General features: G+C 45.9%; 1 long non-coding RNA gene across 2 annotated transcripts; it reads right to left on the reverse strand.

Annotated features, from left to right (window-relative positions):
* Nucleotides 1–4,565: 4,565 nt before the first annotated feature.
* LOC109742796 (uncharacterized) lies at nt 4,566–7,509 on the reverse strand. Of its 2 annotated transcripts, none has more exons than XR_006672484.2 (5): nt 7,222–7,509; nt 6,836–6,936; nt 5,584–5,645; nt 5,118–5,183; nt 4,566–4,859 (listed from the first exon to the last, which is right to left on the reverse strand). It is a non-coding gene; the product is annotated as an uncharacterized lncRNA (long non-coding RNA). The 2 variants fall into 2 exon arrangements; XR_006672483.2 differs by having other exon boundaries at nt 5,584–5,648.
* Between the last annotated feature and the right edge of the window lie 1,296 nt (nt 7,510–8,805).

The following is an 8,805-nucleotide window of genomic DNA, read 5'->3' on the forward strand; positions in this document are numbered from 1 at the left end:
CCTTTCTTACCTCAAAGAAGTTACTCGTAGTCGTAGAATAGGTTAGCCACTGAGTCAAAGCTGGCTTGCTGCAACTGAACCCCACATTGCCTCCTTGATACTAGTGCATGTATGATAGGATCTAATGTAAGTCTTGCTGAGTACCTTTGTACTCATGTTGCTTTATTTATGTTTTTGCAGTGGAGACTTCAGTCTTACTAGTAGTTCCGCTTGGACATCGACGAGTAGCTTGTACCTCAGCTACGATCTTGTACCCTTGGGAGGGGCTTGTAGATAGTCAGGCTTCTCAGCCTTTTCTTTTGTAGTTGTCTGTACTCAGACATGTAATGCTTCCGTTGCTTGTATGCTCTGAATGATGGGTCATGTGACCCCTGTTTGTACTTAATGCTATGTGGCTCTTCTGGGCCTTTTATCTATATGAGTTTGCGTTATGTTGTGATGCCATGTTGTACAGCACATACTTGCATGTTATGCGTACGTGTAACGTGTATTGCTATGTGTGGGATCCGACAACCTAGTTGTCTATCCTTGGTAGCCTCTCTTATGGGGAAATGTAGTCTAGTGCTTCCACCGAGCCATCGTAGTCCGCTACAGCCCGGTTTACCGGAGTCCTGCTAGCCCAGCACTACTGCTCCGGAACACTTAGACTGGCCGGCATGTGATTCACTTCGTTCCTGTGTCTGTCCCTTTGGGGAAATGTCACGCGGTGACATCTGGAGTCCTGCCTAGCCTGCTACAGCCCGGGTTCCCGGAGTCCTGTTAGCCCAGTTGCTACAGCCCGGATTCACACGCTGCTGACCGACATGCTCGATGTTGTTTCATGTATGCCTGTTCCCGTAAGTTAGTGCCACTTTGGGTTCACGACTAGTCATGTCAGCCCGGGTTCTTTGTCATATGGATGCTAGCGACACTATCATATACGTGAGCCAAAAGGCGCAAACGGTCCCGGGCCATGGTAAGGCGACACCCGTGGGAATACCGTGCGTGAGGCCGCAAAGTGATATGAGGTGTTACATGCTAGATCGGTGTGACTTAGAATCGGGGTTCCGACACCAACCGAGTTCACCCACGTGCTCGTCGTGCTGCGTAGGTGTCGTGGGAGCTAAGCACGCAATGCCACGGCCACCGTAACCTCGTTCCCGAGTGCGCCCGAACTCCGGCCGCCACCTACGTCGTCGCCGCCGTCGTTTGGGTCCGCCCCGGCATGAGCTGAAGGCTCCACTGGATGCGCGCGATCCCCAGCTACACATAGGACCAAACCGCAGTCGATTTGGTCGACTGTGGGCAAGTCCCGAGCCCTTCCGCCGTCTCTGGCCTTGCCGGCACGAGCCGCGAGTCAACTCCGGCGAGTTTGACCTAGGTTGGCCCTGTTTGACTTCCCCATGGGTCAATGACATGCGGGCCCAGCCCGGCTAATTAACCTAGTTTAGTTTTGAACCTAATTAGTTTAATCTAGGATTAGTGCTAATTAAACCAGGATAGTTTCGTTGGTAACTAACACGCAGGACCCACTGGTCAGTTTGAGCTGGGCCGCTTCGTTGACTGCTGACGTTAGCGTGATGTCATGCTAACGCAATAAATCATTTACTGGATTTTGTTTAATTCTAAATAAGCAGAAAAATCCATAAAATGATTTGAACTTAAAAAAATCATAGAAAATAATCTATAGCTCAGAATGAAATAAGTTATATATGAAAAATTATCAGAAAAATCCAAAGAATCTGGTTATGGCATTTGCAAGCATGTTTGAGCAACCTAAAGATACTGTATATGACAATTTGAATTAATGGCATTTGAAATGCCTTATGTGGAGTTTGAATTTGAATCTAGTGTTCAAACCAACTCCATTTAAGTCGTTGCTAGCCGCATTAGCTCAACTCACAGCATATTGCCATGTCATGATCATGCATCATATTGTTGCATTGCATTGATTGTGTTCTTTCTCTGTTTGCCGGTATTTGTCCCCTCTCAATAGATGTGTTCTATCCTTGGTAGCCTCTCTTATGGGGAAATGTAGTCTAGTGCTTCCACCGAGCCATGGTAGTCCGCTACAGCCCGGTTTACCGGAGTCCTGCTAGCCCAGCACTACTGCTCCGGAACACTTAGACTGGCCGGCATGTGATTCACTTCGTTCCTGTGTCTGTCCCTTCGGGGAAATGTCACGCGGTGACATCCGGAGTCCTGCCTAGCCTGCTACAGCCCGGGTTCCCGGAGTCCTGTTAGCCCAGTTGCTACAGCCCGGATTCACACGCTGCTGACCGACATGCTCGACGTTGTTTCATGTATGACTGTTCCCGTAAGTTAGTGCCACTTTGGGTTCACGACTAGTCATGTTGGCCCGGGTTCTTTGTCATATGGATGCTAGCGACACTATCATATACGTGAGCCAAAAGGCGCAAACGGTCCCGGGCCATGGTAAGGCGACACCCATGGGAATACCGTGCGTGAGGCCGCAAAGTGATATGAGGTGTTACATGCTAAATCGGTGTGACTTAGAATCGGGGTCCCGACAGCTTTGGTATCAGAGCCTGACTGCCTGTAGGATTTCCAAGCCAAACTGGTCGAAGTTGAGTCTAGAAATTCTTTAGTTATGTAAGGGAATTGATTGTGGAAGGGAACGTAAGGCTCTTTTTACTCCTTTTACCTCATGCCTTCTGATCTGAGTCATCCTATCTTTCCTACGGGGTTAAGGAACTAGGCATTCTCTTCCGTCTATCAGGATCACATGTTACTACTCCGTAGTCTCTTAGGATTGGTTGATCAGAGTCATATCCCAGTTCGAGTACCTCCGGTGTAGCCTGTTCAGTAATATCTCAGAACCTTGAGTGACGATGTTGAGTATGGTGCTACCCCGCCTTTTGCAGAATGTCTCATTTTGAGCATTTTACTACCGTTATGCTGCCGGATTTGTCCTAGGAGCTTGAGAGATACTAAATTTCCTTATGCTACATGTTGCATCCTATAGTTGTTGTTGACCTCGTCCTTGGTTCCGCTTCTCAGGATGTCATCAGTTAACCGAAGTTCTGTTGCTTGTTGCCTGAACCACGGAGGTGGTAGGGATGAGGAGGATCCACCCGACCAGCCTTCGTTGGCAGAGTTTATGTTAGAGATGGAGAGGAACAAGCATGAGTCTAACCGCTTGTTAGCACGTATCGAGGAGAACACCGCACCTCAGTGCAAAGAGTCAGCGACCATCTATGATTTCATTTGTTTGAAACCACCTACCTTCCATCATTCCATTGAACCACTCGTGCAGATGACTGGCTCCATAGTATCACACACAAGCTGCGTTCTGCGAACGTAGCTAAAGGTGACAAGGTCACTTATTGCATATCACCTGGAAGGTCCTGCTAGTCTTTGGTGGCAGAACTATGAGGCTATGCTTCCAGCTGGCCAGATACCGACCTAGAGGGATTTCGCTGAGGCTTTTCGCGAGCATCACATTCCTCAGGCTCTCATTGACCGCAAGAGAGAAGAGTTCTGTAGTTTTACCCAGGGTAAGATGGCTGTTGATGCTTACAGTAGAGAGTTTGAGAACCTCGCCCGCTATTCTACAGAAGAAGTGTCCACGGACGCTAAGAAGCAGGCTAGGTTCCGGAAGGGTCTCAACCCCAAGTTGCGTCGAGATCTCCACCTGCACCATTGCAATACATTCCAGGCTCTTGTGAACAAGGCCATTAATGCGGAGACAGCTCATCTCACCTACGAGGAGTCTCGTAAGCACACTCGTGAATTGGGTTCTTCCTCCGGTTCTAGTTCTCAGAAGCGCCGGATTTGGATTTCGAACTCTGCTCTTCCACCCGGTTATACACTGAGGCCATCTTATGTGGCGCCTCACCCAGTTCAGCCGTATGCTCCACCCAGGCCTATTGGTGGACCGCCTGCCAACACGGGTCCACATCCTACCTCCAAGATTTGTTACAAGTGCGGAGAGCCAGGACACACCGCCCGTATTTGCACTCAGACCCGTGTTGCTCCACCCCAGCCCGAGAAGTCTGTTGGCCGTGGTAAGCCATCATGCAAGATGATCAGTACCAAGTCAGCTCCCACTGAATGTGGACGTGTGCATCACGTCTCAGCTAAAGATGCTCGGGATGATCCAGATGTCGTTCTTGGTACACTCCTTGTAAACTGTCATCCAGCTTCGGTTCTATTTGATACTGGCACTACAACAAGACCCCCACTATAGCAACGCCTTTTTCCGTATCTAAATGTCCATATATGCGTTGCTAGGTTCTTTACCAACGGTTTGGGATGCGTAGCCTTATCCAGTGTTGCTAGCGCATAATGCAACGCTTATACTATCGTTGGTAAAAGGGTCCGTTGCAAGAGAACAACAAATAAAACGGACTTTACAACAATTTTATATGTTGGTGCTTGATGTACATGAATCAAAATCCCATTGCTTGGCAACGGAGAATTTCCAACGTTTCAAGTGTTGGTACATATATAGTGTCAATAATAATATTATATGTATATATAATTATATATTGCTAGCAATTAAATTAATGCTCCATGTAAAGGCGATAATTATGTATTTCAAGTGAACGAAAAACAACACGATATACTCACGAGAGGAAGAAATCATATATTAGATCAAAACTGTTGGATTACAATAGTGGATATTACAGGAGGAACATCATCCAAATGTGATGCATAATCTAACAATTTTCTTGACAGTGAAACTTAAACTGAAAATATCCATCTTAACTAAGGAACAACATCCGACAGGAACGTCATCCCTACAACATAACTAAAACTAAATGCATCCGTCATCATCATCATGAAACGGATCATCGACATCATCATTGCAGTATAATCCCCACGCTCCCATATACTCATCCATTTATCTTTTGAATCTACAAACAAGAAAACAAAACTGAACTGTTAACACACAATACCTTGACATGATGCAAGTAGTAATATAGGCAAATATTAGTCACGTACAAAGGTTGAAGGCCATGCAAGCTTTTATTTTTATGCATTACCGAGAGTATTGCAGTTTTGCGACTTCATACCAAATATTAAGTTTGCACTAGTGCCATATCGACATGCACTACCCAGAATTCATTTCTAATTTCAGGACCATCAAGTTTAAATTTAGGATCAGAACTTACCATTGTATCTAGAGCTACGCCCTTGTTATGATTTTTCGGGCTCTTCAAGAATACTTTAGTTCCTGCCTGTTAGAAAAAATAAAAGTTGCCATATGAGAAGACAGAAACAAAACAGGGGAACATATGAAATGAATTTGAGCACAACAGATAGTTCATTGGCATCCATCCAACTCTGGGAACCACTTCGAGCACTCTTACAGCATGCATTAGCACCTTATGTTGTTTTTGTAGTCTGGACAACAGACTGATAGCAAAGAAGTAATAAACAACTAAAGAAGCCACAAATAGTCTAAACAAAATTTGTATGTGATTATGAAAGGATACCGCTTGTTTGCAACAGAAGTTTTTTCTCCCTGACATGCACTAACATTCTTATTTTTAACAGCATTTAGCAAGACGACTAGTAGATACATAACCATTGGAGCAACATATTTTGAACATATTGTATATGGGAATGGATATATACCTTATCTGCAGCAGAATCTATTTCCCTTCACCCGTGCACTGAAATTCTTGTCCATTACATATCTGCTGCAACATGACAATGACCAAAAGTTTAAATAAATTATGTAAAAGACAATATTCGGTGGTCCTACTCGACCTTATGACAGTCATCCCCACAGATGTGAAGATGATTAATTCAGATTTCAGCTCAAACAATCATATTTTGAAGTAATTTCTACCCCTACAATCAATAAAAATAAGTCTTACCACATTTGTTCCTTATCAAATCAAAATAGCAACTCATTTAGTACTGAGTAGGTACTGGGAATAAATCAAGCTATTCCTATTTCATAGTGAAAACGATGAACTAAGACATGAAACCGTTACTCTAAAATGTAAATTTGCAAGGGGTCCATTATTTTGTTCATCAGGTGTATAAGAAAAAGAGCAAGTAACAAAATGAAACTCCATATAGCAGCTCTTTCAATGACCCCATGCTTTTTAGTTTTTTTTTCTATGCTGGGAACATTACTATGAATAAAATGCAGTTATCTTTCGATACTAGTAATTTAACTGTTGATCTATTTCAGTTGCTTAGGGAAGATGAACTTGTACTTGTGTGGTATGATGTTTAACTTGGTTTTTGCAGGGGGGAACACATGTTCAGGTTTAACACTATCCACGGATAGTAAGAGGATCATAAGCTCAAGGACACCCAAGTTCATTCTCTTTGGTGTTAAGGAGGTTTCCTTCATGCACAAGCATTATAGCTAGGCTGATGAGATTTTCAAGTTGGAACTGTGAGGAGATCCCATGGGCCAAGGCTGAGTGTGTTGCAGAGTATACATGTGTTTTCACTATCGTGCACATGGTTGTTCACTAACATTTATTTTGAGAACAAGTGTGTCGTTTTGTAGACTGGACTTGTAGTTGTGCTGCTGCAGATCATGTTCTGATATTCATAATAAAATTAACATTTTTCATTTTATTAGGGCCTCACTAGTCGACATGATACTTACTGCAATTTGTCCATAGGTACGACCAAGATAACACTTGTTCTAGTCACTCCATCGTCCATTTTCTACAAATGACACCCCAGCCAGAATACAATATGATAGCAATAAGAAAATAACAAGGTCACAAATGTCTGCACACACACGAAGAAAGAAAGAAAGAAACTATGCTAAGAACTAACCCAACTGTACTACCCAACTAGAATAGGATAGTCAGAATTGGAGGTCCATAAAGAAAGTCTATGAAGAGATTGAACTCACCAAGGTAGTAATGGTGCAGAACTACATTGAAATATTGCACGCGTCCACACCTGAAACCTTAATAGTTACTAGATTTAAGCCACCTCTTATGTTCAGTAAACCTAGGAACACCAAAACAAGGAGGCGTCAGGGCACTATAATGAATAAAACCTAAAAAGCTAATCTCAATCAAGTAGGGAACGTGTAAGCTTATAGAAGAAGAATCTGAAACAACCCCCTCTATCTCAAGGCCCCCAAAATTGTGAACCAATAACAGAGGACAGCTATCAAACACTTGGTGTGCACTAGCAAATTCACACAAGAGAAGAGTACTTAGAAAACATATAAGGGACAGATCTGAACCAAGGGGGGAGGAGGCAAAATCGTCAAGTCGTACTAGTATTTACCTTGTGTTTCTATGAATCGGGGGTGGGGACTGATCTGCTTTCCATCCCAGTTGCTGAACAAGACATGCCTCTTGTGCCCTCAACCTCAAATCCTCAATGAATCGGCGGCGGCGGGGTCAGCTACGAGGTTCAGGAGGGAGGGCAGGCCATGATCGATCTCCTCAAGATAGAGATCCTACGAGACGAGGAAGGGAACTGTGTTGATAAGATATGGGGGAGGGGGAGGGGGAGGTTTCCGATTTGACCTCCTCGCGATGCCAGATTTTGGTCTGCGTTCTTGATTCGTATGGCGGGTGGGGCCATGGTAATCAAGCGCGCGTGCTTATTCGCTATTGCGGGAGAGAATGGAGGGAAAGGAAAACTTTGGTGCGAAATCACAAAAGAATACCAGTAGTAAAAAATTATGCGAAATAATTTATAATTTTTGTTATTATCATATCTGGCCCTTGCTTGACACGCACATGTACATATATTTGTGCCAAACACAATGTGCTTCTTCTATGTTTGTAAAAATTCAGTGAAAGATGGGTGAAGTAATGTTGATTTTTGTTGCTCAAACCGGACCTGATTGGCCGTGAATTGTTTCTGCTCAACTTCATTCGTCGTCGCGCGCATGGTACCGTCAGCCGCGGACACCACCCCGCTCCACCGCCCTTCCCTTGCCCTTGTCGGCGACGAGGGCGGCGGAGCCCAGCGGCTAGGCCAAGCCGATCATGACCAGTTGGTCGTCGGGGCGGCACCGGCGCCGCGCGCAGACATCTTCACCGTGGTCTTTGACTGGTAGATGGTATAGGCCTTGGCCAGCGCGGCGTTTGCGAGGACCCAGTCTGGCGCAACATCGCGAACACGGCACGGTGATGCGCATTGCGCCATGTCATGAAACACGGACGTTCCTAGAGCACCGCGGCGACATTCTCCTGTCATAGTGTTTGAGCTATGGCACGAGGTGCCCGTGTGCATTCGTGAGCTCCAGGTATGGATCCAGCTTCACAGCGACCGGGCATCGATAGGGCGGCAATCAGTGATGAGGCGGGGAAGGCAGTGGCGAGGGTGGCGCCGAATTGCGGTCACAGAGGGAGCTCGAACTGTCACTAAAACTCCTCGTCCATTGCGGCAGCATCGGCCAGGAGGGGTGACTGTTGCTACTCTTGGTCATCCAAGGAGAGCACGACCTCCTTCTTTGATGGCGTAGAGGAGAATGATGGAACAAAAGACCACGCGCGGGCGGCGCCATGATCTTAAGGAACATCTTCCGTCGGCGCCGAGAGCAATCCGGAAGAGCCTGACTAGCCTATCTTGCCGGTCCAGGAGAGGATCGGATTGGATGCTATGGTTGTGCGGAGAGGAGCCAAGATGAGATAAAGATGGGGTTGGTCGACGATGGAGCCGTACTTAATTAGCCCGGGCAGGCGGATTGATGCTGCTTCAATGGGCGCGGCGGTCGGAATATGCTTCTCGGTCGTCGCGCCCGCATTGAATCGGTGCCACACTCCCGTCCTGTCAGGTCGCTCCGACCGACATCAAGGCCATCGAGTCGCGTCCATTCTGGAGTGGCTGGCCGACATTGAAGGAAATATGCCCTAG

This window comes from Aegilops tauschii, chromosome 3 (genome assembly GCF_002575655.3).
Source record: "Aegilops tauschii subsp. strangulata cultivar AL8/78 chromosome 3, Aet v6.0, whole genome shotgun sequence".
Taxonomy (NCBI): Eukaryota; Viridiplantae; Streptophyta; class Magnoliopsida; order Poales; family Poaceae; genus Aegilops; species Aegilops tauschii.